Raw genomic sequence first — 15,687 nt, forward strand, 5'->3', positions numbered from 1 at the left:
GTCAAAATCAGAAGGGAAACAACAAATTGGGAAAAAATCTTTATAACGAAAAACTCTGACAGGGGTCTAATCGCTCAAATATACAAGGAGTTAAAGCAATTGTATAAAAAATCAAGCCATTCCCCAATTGATAAATGGGCAAGAGACATGAATAGGCAATTTTCAGGTAAAGAAATCAAAAGTATTAATAAGCACATGAGAAAGTGTTCCAAATCTCTAATAATCAGAGAAATGCAAATCAAAACAACTCTGAGGTATCACCTCACACCTAGCAGATTGGCTAAAATGAAAGAAGGGGAGAGTAATGAATGCTGGAGGGGATGTGGCAAAATTGGGACATTAATGCATTGCTGGTGGAGCTGTGAACTGATCCAGCCATTCTGGCTGGCAATTTGGAATCACGCTCAAAGGGCTATAAAAGAATGCCTGCCCTTTGATCCAGCCATACCATTGCTGGGTTTGTACCCCAAAGAGATCATAGATAAACAGACTTGTACGAAAATATTCATAGCTGCGCTTTTTGTGGTGGCAACAAATTGGAAAAGGAGGGTATGTCCTTCAATTGGGGAATGGCTGAACAAACTGTGGTATATGCGGGTGATGGAATACTATTGTGCTAAAAGGAATAATAAACTGGAGAAGTTCCAGGCGAACTGGAGAGACCTCCGGGAACTGATGCAGAGCGAAAGGAGCAGAGCCAGAAGAACTCTATACACAGAGACTGACATTCTGTGGTAAAATCGAATGTAATGGACCTCTGAACCAGCAGCAATGCAATGACCCAGGACAATTCTGAGGGATTTATGGTAAAGATGCTACCCACATTCAGAGGAGGGACTGCAGGAGAGGAAACATATAGGAAAAACAACTGCATGAACGCATGGGTCGGGGTGGACATGATTGAGGGTGTAGACTCGAAACTACCACACCAATGCAACTACCAACAATTTGGAAATTGGTCTTGATCAAGGACACATGACAAAACTAGTGGAAATGCCCAATGGGTAGGGGGGGTGCGGGGGGGGGGTTGAAGGGGAAAGGAGGAGCATGAATCATGTAACCATGTTAAAAATGAATATTAATAAATGTAAAAAAAAAAAAAAAGAAAGTATTAGCAATGAAATCAGAGGAGGGAACTGGACTATACAAACCTTTAAAATTGATTATTGGTTTTAAAACCCTTTAATATGACTCTAAGTCATTCAGTGGTTTTTTCTTAGCCTGAATTTTCAAATGAATTAATTCACCTGAACCAATTTGACAGTAATGGAACAGAAAGTTGGATTACTTAAAAAGTTCATCATCAACCTCAAATAGCAATGGTGATGACAAAGAATTTAGATGAGATGAGAAGAATGACTTAACAGTGTCTTTGATAAAACAGAAGTGAATATTCTAAAATACACTGCTTGATTCTATTAGTAATTTAATAACATGGAAAATTAACTTGTGGAATTACATGTCCATAGAATCCATCTGTTACTAAACTGGGCCCTCCCTTGTAAAAAATCCAAAAACAATGGCAATTTCTTGCCAGTGTAAGATACTTTTGTTGATTTTATTTAATTTTTTTTTATAAACCCTTGTACTTCGGTGTATTGTCTCATAGGTGGAAGATTGGTAAGGGTGGGCAATGGGGGTCAAGTGACTTGCCCAGGGTCACACAGCTGGGAAGTGGCTGAGGCCGGGTTTGAACCTAAGACCTCCTGTCTCTAGACCTGACTCTCACTCCACTGAGCTACCCAGCTGCCCCCTATTTTATTTAATTTTTAACCAATGGAATAATGCAAATAGATAAATTCATTAAACAGTTGATCAGAAGAAGTACCTTGATGACTATAAGGAGAAAAAACAACACTTTATACTAAGTCCTATCAACTCCCAAGTATAAAATCTTTTTATGAAAATAGCAAGAGATCCACTGTTTGGCAGTGCCTGTCAGCTCCGAGAGGGGGGAGGGAAGAGGGGAGGGAGAGAACATGAATCATTTACCATGGGAAAATATTTTAAATCAATAAATAAAATTTTAAAAAAAGAGAGATCCACTGTTGTTATCACACACATGTACAGCCTGTGATAACAACAGTGGATCTCTCTTTTTTTTAATATACAATCTTCTCCGCAAAGATGAAAAAAAATAGAAAGAAAGTAACTATAAGCAATATACCAGACAGCATCACAAATGCTCCAAAGTCAAATTTACTAATGTTTCCTCCAAAGATGTATCACTTTTCTAGAGCAGTGTGATCAAAGGAATTATAGCAGTGAGCTTATTATGGTGGTGTCTAGAAAAGTCCAGGTCTTTGGGGGACAGTTATATCATCTCCAACATCAGCACAATGAAAATGCCCAGCTTCTATAGCCATACACACCTTGAATCCAATGTGCTTGATATGGCCCAGGGCTCAGGGCTCTTAGGCTTTATGAAGTATTTGGGAATGGGGATAGGAGAAAATGAGGAAACTCTAACAAGAGGTTGGAGAGGGTAAAGCACTACTATCATACTACAGATATATGTAAATATGGCCCTAGTCTCATTTTAATACATTACAGATGTAATTGGGAGGTTGTTTCATGCGGTGGACTGAGATGTACGTGCCAGCATTCTATTCTTGTAAATGTTGGGTAAATGTTTCTAACTATTTAATGATACAGATTTTTAAACCTAAAAGTATAGACAGAATAAAATTAATGATTTCTTATTATTAAAGCACTCTGGTATTCTTTCAAGGTGGAAGACTCCAATGAACAAGAGTTAAAGTCATCTCATGTTATTAGAACAAATAATAAGAAATTGATCATCTCTGTAGGACAAAGGACTTAATGCATTTAAAATCTGTAGAAATAACTTGACATCTAACAGAAAATTTATATAAATTTGAAATATCAAGTCACAAGAAAGTGAAATAGTATTGAGTATTTGGTGTATCACAGGAAAAAAAATGCTTTCAGTTTGCTAATCTGGCTCAGTAGCAGGAGTTGCAGGCTGCCTTACTCTCTGACTATATGTAATTATGATTAGAAAAAGATCAGTTTGAATAAAATTCAAATAACTTAGAAAATGTAATTATTTTATATTATTACACATAAAATTATTAAATAAGAGAGATGTTTTACAATCACTGGCAGGGAAAGATCCCACATTATATGTCTATATATGTAGAATACATTTTTTATCTTCTAATAATTTATTACATCCTAGTTTGAATACTCACAGATGTTTTTTAAAATATCAACTCATCTGAGTTCACTGTCTCTTACATGACAATCATGAACATAATTCTGGCCCTCAAAAAAGGGACAAGTATTTCAAATTTTGATTAACATCAATGTATTTTGTTTTAGGGAAACAAAATAAGGAAGACCTACTACAGAAATATCCCACCCAACCTCACTAATAGTTTCCATAAAAATATGTTAGATGAAACAACATTATAGGGGGCCCTTAGTTCCAAGGAAACAATGTTACAAATGTGAATATATTCCTAACTGGCCAAAATTCAGACTCTAAAAGTGTAAATTAGTTCTCTTAAAGAGAGCTTAAAACTATATAATATCTATAATAGTAATACCAAGTTCTCTCTCTCAAGCCAGAAACTCAGAGTTATGCTGGAAGGTGGGGCAAAGGCAAAAGGAAACAATCCTATATATTCTGTATATTTAATTATTGCCCCAAATATCAATTTACTAGAGAATAAAACATGACTACAGAAAACAAAAAATTAGGGCAGCTAGGTGACTCAGTGGATAGAGCTCCAGACCTGGAATCATAAGGATATGGGTTTAAATGTAACCTCAGACACTTCCTCTCTTGTGACTGTGGGCAAGTCTCTTAAACCCAAATGCTTAGCCCCTTCCTTTCTGACATAGGATTGTTACTAGGATAGAAAGTAAGAGTTAACCAAAAAAAATTTAAATCAAGTCTTTTAAAGAAATCTCATCCAATCTGAAAATGCAAGGGAGCTACTCATGGGTCCAACCATTCTGAATGGCATAGGATATTTGAAGTGTTCTGTTTCTGACTGGGACCAATTTGCTCTACTATAGGCAACCTTGTGTACCTCTTCCTAAACCTCAGGATCTCATTATATTAATAATAATTAATGCAGATATATAAATGCTTAGCCTACTGTAGTTCAGAATTCTTGAGGTCTCCTTGTCTCAACCTTCCTAATAAGTAGCTAGTATTAAAGGCATGTACCACCAAACCCAGAAATATGCCTTTACAATATTGGAGAAAATATGGGTCCATAGTGGAACAAAGGCTATATAAAGGAGAACAGTATAATGGAGTTCCCTCAACATGGCATATGTTGCTTGAAAAACTTGTATATTCTCTTATACCTTCTGTCTTTCAGAGTTTTGCTTCATCTCTGAAAGATAAGCCAGCAACAAGCAGAATTTTCTCTCCCTTTGCCTCCACCCCACCAATAAGCTCTCTTTATTTCACTAGAAAATGAAAAGAGATATCACTATGACTTACAGTAAAAATGGCTTCATGAAAGGTCACAGAAGAGCCTAACCTTCTACATGTACACCCACAAATACTACAAATAGTACTACATTAAGTATTTATAAAAAAAAAAATTAAAAGAAAATGATACCATGTGGCTTTGTCCAACCCAGGACCACACAAAAAGAAGGTCAGAAAGTTGTAGGACACCTTCACTAAGGAAATTAGTGTAAGTATGGACGAACTAGCTGGAACTACCAGTGCTCAGACCAGCGATGGACCAGCTCCTAACTGCAGTGTTCTACAGTTTTTTAAAAACAGAATGAGCAGGCAAAGAAGCCCCAGGAGCCTTAGAAATCCAGAGACCTTTGTGGACTCAGGAGCCCAAAAAGGCAACAGTCCACAAGCAAAGTCTGTAGTACTGTGGCCTGATTTGCTCTCGGGGGGTCAAGAAACTTGAAACACTGTGAACCAGAGGTCAGGAGATCCACAGCATTTGAATTGCGGAAATCTCAAAAGGTTCAGAAACCCACAATGCTCTGACCACAGATGTGGGAATGGGGTTCATACTACTCTGGTCGAAGGGGCTAGGAGTCCAAAGAAATCTGACCTGAGATGTTCCACAAAGCCCCAAAGACAACAGCTCTCTGAACCTGAATGATGAAGTTAAACTTGAAAACTGACAATATTCTGGGCTGACAAAAGTGGCAGAAGTTTAGAGAATAGAGGTCAGGACCAAGTAGAACATTCTATGAAAGAGTTTTTGAACCTGACCCAGACTTATCAGCAAATTAAAACTGAAATTGGAGATATGAGCAAAAAGAAGACACCAATTACTTTAAGGAAATATGGAATTAAAGTTGCCTAACCCAGAAAAAGAGTATAATTCCACAATTCCAGAGCAACAGGAGGTGGAAAGAATAGTTTGATCCCATGGACTTTAAGTGTACCTTGAAGAAATGAAAGAAGGGATAAAAGAAAATATTAATTCTGTAGGAAGTAATAAGAAAATAATCTAAAAACAATGTTTTAACCTCATTAAAATGGAGCAAGGGGAAATTTAAAATTTCAGGAGAGGATAATAAAAATAAAATAAAATAAAACTTTTAAAAACTGAGAAAATGTAAGGTACCTACTATTAAAAAAATTTACCTGGAAAAGGGTCAAGGATAGGTAACTTAAGAATCTTCAAAATTACTGAACACCTAGGCACTACATTTCAAGAAATTACAAAAAAAATCTGTCCAAATCTAGTACAGCCAGAGGGTGAAATAAAAAAATGTAAACCTACTGATTACATCCTGAAAGACATCTCAAAATGGAAACATCCTAAAATATAACAGTCAAAATTCAGAGTTTCCAAATCTAACCAAAAAGAAAGAGTTCAAAGAAGGGAAAGAGGATTACACTATGAAATGATACAATGAGGGTATAAATAAGGTGATAAATGAGGACTAAGAGGATGAAAATTAATATTTCTCAGAATGGAGATATGGTGAAAAGAAAAAATACAAATAACTAAAGAATGGGGAATGGGAGGGCAGGCAATATATGAACCTCACTCATCTAAACCAAGCAAAGTAGAGTGGAATACACATGTCTGTGCATGTACATGTGTGTGCACATATGTTCACACACAAATGAGTTTAGTATAGAAATATGTTAAATTAAACAGAGAAATATAAGGGGACAAAGAGGGAGGGTTATGTAAAATCTGGGAGGGAGTCACAAAGAAAACATACTTCAGCTTCAGAGGGTGAATTGTAAAGAACAGATTAAAAAGAAAGAAAGTATAAGAAATAGTGACTGTATCTGAGAAGGAGAAAGAATGGAGAGACAGTGAGGTGGAAGCATATCCTTTCAATTATAGATCACAAATTCATATTATATTCATTCTCCATCATCTTCTTTGCAAACCATGGTATTGAGGATGTGGATAGGGCAGGAGAGGAAAAACTATTAAACTATATGACAGAAAGAAATACACAATTAAAAATCATAAAGATCAATGCAAATGAGATGAACTCAGCAATAAAAATGGAAAAGGATAATAAAATGGATTAAAAAACAAGAGTCTAACAACTTTGCTAATAAGAAAGACTCCTGAAACATAAAGACTCATATTGTTAAAATAAGGAGTTGGAATACTATTCATTATGGTTCACATATATTAAATTTTTAAAAGATGAGATAAGCTCAAACAAGGCAATAGTAGAAACTCATGATTTAAATGATTAAGAGAGATATAAAGGGAATTTTTCTGTGCCTAAAGACATCATAGACTATGAGATAACATTAATAATTTTATATACATGTGTATGTGTGTATATTTAGATATATGCACCAAATGTTATATCATCTAGGTACTCTTAACTGAATTAAAATTAGAAAAAGATAGCAAAATTATAATAGTTGGGGACTTAATGAACTCATTTCAGAACTAGACAAATTCAATGCAAAATAATGATCAAAAAAGAAGAAAAAGGCTAAATAGAATTTTAGGGAAATTAGAGATAATGGTTATCTAGGAATTACTAAATAGAAACAGAAAGGAATATATATATATATATATAAATTGTGGTACATAGCATCTTTATAACTGACCACATATTTGGGAGCACACACACAAAGAATAAACATATGCAAAAAACAGAAGTACAAAATATCTTTTGCTGACAATGAAATATAAAACAGAATCAACAAAAACTCTTGTAGAAAAAAATTCAAACTTAAATGAGGCTTAGGTAATTTAATAGTAAGGAACTTGTGGGTCAATAAACAAATCATAGAAAATGGACAATTTCACCAAAGAAAATAGCAACCATGGGACAACATACCAAAACTTTTGGCATATAGGCAAAATAATCCTTTGGAAAACATTTATCTCCAAATACTCCCATCAACAAAAGAAAGAAAGAGAAAATCAATGAATTGAGCATGAAACTAAAAACAAAAGCAAGATACAAGAAAAATAAAAAATTTTAAAACACTGACTAAACAACAAAAAGAAATCTGGAAAAATAAAAGAGATGAACAAAACTAATAGCAAAAATAAATGAAAACAAAGCACATGGAATGGATGGATAAATTGATAAATAATAAAAGGGCCTAGCATTTTTAAGAAAAAAATAACAAAACAGATGAACAATTGAACTATTGCTTGCTTTTTTAGAGAGAAAAGCTAAATAACCAAAATGAAAAATGAAAAACAATTTGCAATACATGAAGATGAAATAAAAGAAATTACTAGACATTCATTTGCCCAATTATATGCCAAGTAAAATTTATCAATAAAATTAATATTTTTAAAAATGCAAAATACCTCAATTAAAAAACAAAATATAATTTAATAATGCAATCTGAGAGGACAAATTTTATAAGCTATAAGTGGTGTCCCTGGCCTGAGGGAAGTGGGAGAGGAGTAGTAGAATTTATAAATGAATATCAAACATTCATAGAACAACCATGTCCAACATTACATAAAATGTTTGCAAAAACAGAAAAAGAAGGAATTTTACAAAATTTGTCCTACTATATTATTATAGTCTTACTATCTAATCTAAGAAGAGATAAAGCAGAGAAAGAAAAAATTAGTGTGATGGTCCTAATGAATATTAATGTAAAAATATTGAATAAAATATTCATAAAGACACTATATGTAGCAAGCATGTTAAAAAACTCATCCATTATAGCCAGATTTGAATTATATATATATATATGTGTGTGTGTGTGTATATATATATATAAAATGCAGATTTTGTTCGATATCTTTTAAAACTCTAAAATTTATAAATTCATATTCATAATAAATCTAAGTTTTAAACATGATATCAATACATACAGAAAAACATTTTAATAATATACAATACTCATTTCTATTAAAAACATTAAAAAGTATAGTAATAACTGGACCCTTTCTTTAAATGGTAAATAACCACCACTGAAAACTAGTAGTTAACATTATCTGTAAAGGAAAAAAAGCCAGAGGTATTTCCAGTTAAGTCAGAGTTAAAGCAAGGATATCCATCACCATCATTATTATTTGATATAGTTCTAGAAATGCTAGATGTAAGTCAACAAAAAGAATTTGAAAGAATAAGCACAGAAGAAATAAAATTGTTGCATATTGTAGATCATATGATAAATGATAGGATTCTAAAGAAGCCTGAAGACTCAACTAAGAAATAACATTAAACAATAATTTCAACAGGATATAAAGTAAACCCACATAAATCACCACCTCTTCTATATATTATCACCAAAAGCAACAAAATGAAATAGAAATAGAAATACCTCTCAAAATAACTAGAGTGTATAAAACATTTGGAAACCTATATACCAGGAATTCTATAAATACAACCTCAAAATACTTTATGGAAAGAAATAATTGGAGAAATAGTAATTGCTCGTGATAGGTGCATGCCAATACAGTAATCCCTCGCCTATCATGAGAGTTACATTTCAGAGACCCTTGCAATAGGTAAAAATCCTCAAATTAGCGACATATTTTATTATATATATATATACATATATATATATATATATATTTTAAGGCTTTATAAACCTTTCCTACTCTCCTATAAACTTTTCCCACACTCTTATTAACCTATAGTCACTGAGCCAAGCAACACCCAAGATACAGAACATAGCACTGTGGTTGGTCACCTTTCATTCTATCAGCCAATAGTATGCCCCAAAAAGTGTAACTCAGTGATACAGAATTATATATATATTTTTAAACCTCTCCATACAGTGAAGCCAGGATAAGTAAACTGTGATACAGCAAAGGATGACTATATTATAAAAAATTATGAAACTATCCAAATTAATATACCTTTTCAGTACCATATCAATCAAATAAATAGGATTACTTTATAAACCCAGAAAAATAATTTAAAAGTTAATCTGGAGGAACAAAAAAGTCAAGTATTTAAAAGGAAATTATGAAAAAAATGAGTGGGAAATTAAGAGCTTTTCCATACCAGATTTCAAACTGTACTAACAAAGTAAAAATCATCAAAACTATTAGGTACTGGTTAAAAATTAGAACAATTGATCAATAGAAGAGATTACATATATAATCTATGAAGGCAAACAACTATAATAGCATATTATTTAATAAATTCAAAGACACCACCATCCATTCACACTACTGAAGTAAAAACTCAATTTTTGATTTAAAAAGTGCTAGGAGAACTGGAAAGCAACTCTATCAGAAATTAGGCATAAAGCAATATCTCATACCATATATCACAATAATTTCCAAGTAGATACAGGCCCTAGATATTAAAGGTGATATAATCAAATGAGAGGAGCAAGAAATCATCTAGCTTTTAAAACTATTAACAGAGAATTCTTGATCAAAAATGTGATTTTTTTAAAAAACAGGATTACAGAAGATAAAATAGAAATTTTTATTAGATAAAATTGGAAATCTTTTGCATAAGCAAAATCAAGGCCATTAAAAATTGAGGGGAAACAGTTTATTGGAAGAAAGGACAGAAGGGGCAACCTTTGAAGGAAATGTTTTCTAAAATACTGTGATATGTGAGTGACTCATATATAAGAACCAGAGTCACTGCCCAATAGGTGAATGGTTAAAGGATATAAAGACGGAAGTTTCAAGAGGAAAAAATTGAAGCAATTCTTATAGCTATTCATATAACTATATGAAAAATATTCTAAATTGTTACCTATAAAAGAAATGCAAATTTTCAAAACTTTAACATTCTGACTCACACCCATCAAATTGTTAAGGATTGCAAAAAGTGGAAAATTACAACTGACAGAAGGAATATGGGAGGCCAGGCATGCTAATGCACTGTTGAGGGAGCTACATTTGGTCCAGCTAATTCTGAAACTATCAAAAAATGACTTTGCTATGCATATCCTTTGACCCAGATATATCACTATTAGGCAAAATTCCTAAAGAGATGGAATAAAAAGTGTTTCATGTGGTAACAAAGAACTGTAAACTAAAAGGATATTCATAAATGGAGAATGGCTGAATAAATAATGGCAAAATAATATAATTAATTCAGAAAAACTTCCAGAAACTTGTAATGCAGAATGAGGACAAAACCAGAAGAAAAATTTATTCAACAAAAATAACATTGTTAAGAAAAACAATTTAATTTTTAAAATGTGTATCTATCAATAAAATGATTATGATTTCTAAACATCAATGATGAAGCATTCTACCTACCCTTCTGATAGAAAATGATGTAATCAAAGCACAGAATGAGACATACATTTTTAGACGTGGACAATATGTAGATTTATTTTGTCTAAGTTTATTTTTTTACAAATAAGGGGTTTTACACGATAGGAGTAGAGGCAATTGAGGAATAGAAGGGACATAATGACTTAAATGCCCCAAAAATGTGCCCTTAAAACTTTTTTTTAAATATATGGAAGAAAAGAGAATGAAGTTCAGAGGACATGAGGTAGATAGATAGGTAGGATAACCAAGCTGAATTTGTTATATCCTTTGGGAAATACAAGTAGACATAGTAAGGATTAGCAGTTTCATTATAATCTTTTTTTTCTTTGTTTATGGAAATATCCATGCTGAGTATTTGTATAGTTCACAATAATAACAAATACTTTTAAAAATTAAAATATGTCAATTTGCAAAAAATGTGAAAGGAAATGAAGAAGATTTTGAAGGTCTTCAAGGGAGAGTAGGAAAGAAGGTTATTAGGTTTAATTCATGATATTATCACCTGCCAGATCACTTTTGCCATTTTCTGATTATCCTAACTATTAAAGATTGTTCCTCTAAACCTACTCTCTCTACTCTCCAACAATCTAAGAGAAAAGGGGATTGGCATCTCCAGGAATCATCCCCATTACCGTACAGTTTTTCAGTGGTAGAATTTAATGAGAATAAACAGGTTTTCTCAGCAACTGTTTAATGTTATTTTACAATAGCATCATTAATATAACTAAACTCTACCTTAGGGTCATGAAAATCCACTATTATGTTGACTATTCAAAACATTGTTCTTATGAAAACAACTGTCAGTGTAATAATTGCTTCATCTAACACTATGTATCTAGAAAAGATTAAGTACATTAAGATGAGGTAAGTTTATACTAATAAAAATAATAAAAAACATTCATTGCGATAATATTATGTAGGATTTGTTTCGACTTATCTAGGCACCTAAACACATATCATAAGTCACTTTCTTTTCAGTTATTCAATCAACCTACTTCCCTTCTTACTAGACCATAATCACATGATATCTCACAGCAGTACTAACTTAGAAGTTCCCTAAATATTTAGAAAGTATAAGAATCAGAAAGTAAAAAGTATATCACTAATTATTTGCTGGAGTATTGTGGTCATAACTAATCGAGTCATTCAAATGAATTATAATATAATGAAAGTAAATGGGTGGGATTCTCATGAAAGGGAATCATCAATCCTTCTGGTCAAAAGAGAAAAACAAAATAAAGTCTTATAGTCTAGGAGATTAAAGCTACACTTCATTTTAATCCCTAGCCATGGTGTAAGAAGGAGCTAGGAATCAGTCAACATGCATTTATCAAGTACATACTATGTGCCAGACATTGTATTAAGCGTAGGAGAATTTTTAAAGGCAAAACAAACACAAAAACAGAACTTTATCCTACTAGTACAGAATCAAAAAGTACGAAAAAATATTTCTGTGCCTTGGAGTGGCGTAAATTAGAAAACGTGGAGAAAAGGAAATGAAAAAAAAAATATAATTCTATGCCACTTTTAGTTAAATTATCTTTGACCTCTGTTTGCATTCTCTCCCTACTGAAATTACATTATATAACTTTTAATATATATTAGTATTTACCTACATACCTACTTTATTCATGCCTACCCTTCCTACCCTACCCCTCCCCACCCTCTAACACATACACAGCAGACTATGAGCTCCTTCAATTGTGGGAATGTTTTGTTGTCTTTGTGTCCCAAAAAACTATGAGAGTACCTAGAATATACTAAGCACCGAAAACATGTTTGTGGAATTAGACTGAACCAAATTTGAATACTAAAGATTATCAGGAGTCAAAGGTATGGAAACTGAAATTACTCATCAGGATTCAAGTTTTCTAAGAAAAAAGGATATGTAAAGCCACCTCTTACAAGTATTTATGAACACACTACTAAACAACAGCATTCATTTCCCACGTGAGAATCAAAATGTCTCATTGTAGCATTTTTCTTTAATTTGTGGTTCAATTATTGTTCCCTTCTGTGAAATATCTTGAATATAATGACACTAATAACACTTTAGTTCCCAACTACACTACCCACTACATACTTCTTTGAAACAACTACTCCCTTTCAAATTATTTACAATCCAAGATTAATCTTATACTAAAGTTGCATGGAATTGTCTCCTACAAAATATTCTCTGTGTGTGTGTGTGTGTGTGTGTGTGTGTGTGTGTGTTTTGGGGGGGGAGAGAAAGAGAGAGGGGAAGGGAGGGCGAGAGAGCATTTTCTATTTATACAATTGGACAAATTGCTATTTAGCTTTTAAATCAGCAACAACACAAAATATTCAAAAATCAATTCCATCCCCAAAGAAAAATGAATCATAGGCAAACACTGGACCAGAGAAATGTTGCCCTTTTCAAACATTAATCTACTTGCCAAAGCCAACCCAAAAGCAACCTATGAGGATAGAAAATAAAAAACATCCCAAATTTAAAAAAAAAAAAAAAAAGCTTAAAAACACATAGTTTTTTTTTTCAACACTGTAAGTCAACATGTCACTCTTACAGATGGTAAGCAAACAACAGAAAAAAAATATTTTTAATCAATGGTTACAAGCACTTCCTCTGAGAATTATTACTTTCTCTCAGAGAAATTCAGGACCTGTGACCAACACACACCCAGAAAAAAACAATAATCTTCCATAATGATTACTGAATTGAAAACCCTTTCTGGACTCTAGTTTAACCATCAGTAAACATTTATTGGGTAGATACCTGTTATAGTAAGTATAGTGGAGGGAATTTAAATAAATATCAGGCATGCTTGCATCAAGAAAATTACAGTTTAGGAGGTAGCTTGGTGGCTCAGCAAATTGAAAGCCAGCCTAGAGATGGGAGGTCCTGCGTTCAAACTTGGTCTCAGACAGGTCCTAGCTGTGTGACCAAGGGCAAGTCACTTGATCCCCATTGCCTAGACCTTACCACTCTTCTGCCTTAGAACCAATACATAGTATTGATTCTATGATGGAAGGCAAGGGTTAAAAAAAAAAAAGAAAGAGAAAGAAAGAAAGAAAGCTACAGTTTAGTTGTTGAGGTAAAGTATAATGACTTTTCATTTTAATTTAACAATAAAAAGGATTGTGTTGAATGTTCTAAGAAGTTAAAATTCTTATGAATTTTCACTTTTCCAAGCTGTAGATCCAAATGATAATACTATAGCTCTACCAATAGCATTCAAATGCTTTAGGTCTCTATTTTTAAGTAAGAGCCAATCCAAGGTACAATGAGACAAAGGATATATCAGAAGGGCATATAAGTACCAGGCAAGGTGGCTATAATGAAATAGAATGAACTGGAACAATTATTCAAAATCCTTCTAGAAAACAAAAAATGTATACTACATGACAAAGATTGTACACCGTGACCAAATAAGATTTATACCAGGACTGTAGGTGATTATTACCTAATTATCAACATAACTGATTATATTAATAACAAAAATAAAAATCATATGATTATATTAATAGATGCAGGAAAAAGCCTTTGATAAAACAGAACACTCATTCCTATGAAAAATACTGGAAAGCATAGGTATAAATGGAGTTTTTCTTAAAATGATATGAAGCATCTACCTAAAACCATCAGTAAGTATTATTCATAATGGAGATAATCTAGAAGCTTTCCCAATAAGATCAGGAGTGAAACATAATTACCAATATTATTTAACATAGTATTAGATATGCTAGTAATAGGAATAAGAGGGGGGAAAGAAATTGAAGGACTCAAAATGGGCAAAGAAGTAATAAAACTAGCTCTTTTTGCAGACGATATAATGGTATATGTGTACAATCCTAGAAATTCAACTAAAAAGTTAGTTGAAACTATCTAATTTTAGTAAAGTAGCAGTACATAAAATAACTCATATAAATCATCATCATTTTTATGTATTACCAAAAACATACTGCAAGAAGAGATAGAAAGAGATACTCCTTTTAAAATAACCACAGATAGAATAAAATACCTGGGAGTATATCTGCCAAAACAAACCCAGGAACTATATGAACATAATTATAAAACACTTTTTACACAAATAAAATGAAATCTAAATAACAGTAGAAATAGAAATTGTTCATAGTTGGGCAGAGCCAATATAATTAAAATAACAATCCTACCTAAACTAATTAATTTATTCAGTGCTATCCCAATCAAATTACCAAAAAATTATCTTATTGACCTAGAAAAAAATAACAAAATTCATTTGAAAGAACAAAATATAAAGAATACCAAAAGAATTAATAAAAATATAAAGGCAGCCTAGCAGTACAGGGTTTTAAACTGTATTATAAAGCAGCAATTATACAAAGTATCTTGTACTAGCTAAGATATACAAAAGTTAGAACAGTAGAACAGAATAAACATACAACAAACAATAGTAAAATATTTCAATAACTTTATATTTGACAAAATTATAGATACAGGTTATTGGGATAAGAAATCACTATTTGGCAAAAATTTCTGGGACAACTAGTAGTTTGGAAGAAACTAGGTATAGACCAATATATTATAATATTCACTAAGATAAAATCAAAATGTATAGGTGATCTTAACATAAAAGGACACATCAAAAGCTAATTAGAAGAATAAGGAACATATCAGCTATCAGATTTATATATAGGAGAGGAATTTACAAGTAAACCAGGGGTGGAGAGCATAGTGAGCTGTAAGATGGATAATTTTGAGTTCATTAAATTGAAAAGTTTTGTACAAATAAAATAAATGTTGCCAAGATTAGAAGAAAATTGTGAGAAAAAAATTTCAGTCTCTTGGTTAAAGGTCTCATATCTAAAATATATAGCGAACTTTGGCAAATTTATGGGAATAAAAGTCATCCTCCAATTGATAAATGGGCAAAAGTCATCAACAGACAGTTTCTGAATAAAGAAATCAATGCTATATATAAGTATATGAAAAATTGCTCTAAAGAGCAGAAAGAGAGAGAGAAAAAGAGAGAGAGAGAGAGAGAGAGAGAGA

Source organism: Gracilinanus agilis, chromosome 1, assembly GCF_016433145.1.
Source record: "Gracilinanus agilis isolate LMUSP501 chromosome 1, AgileGrace, whole genome shotgun sequence".
Taxonomy (NCBI): Eukaryota; Metazoa; Chordata; class Mammalia; order Didelphimorphia; family Didelphidae; genus Gracilinanus; species Gracilinanus agilis.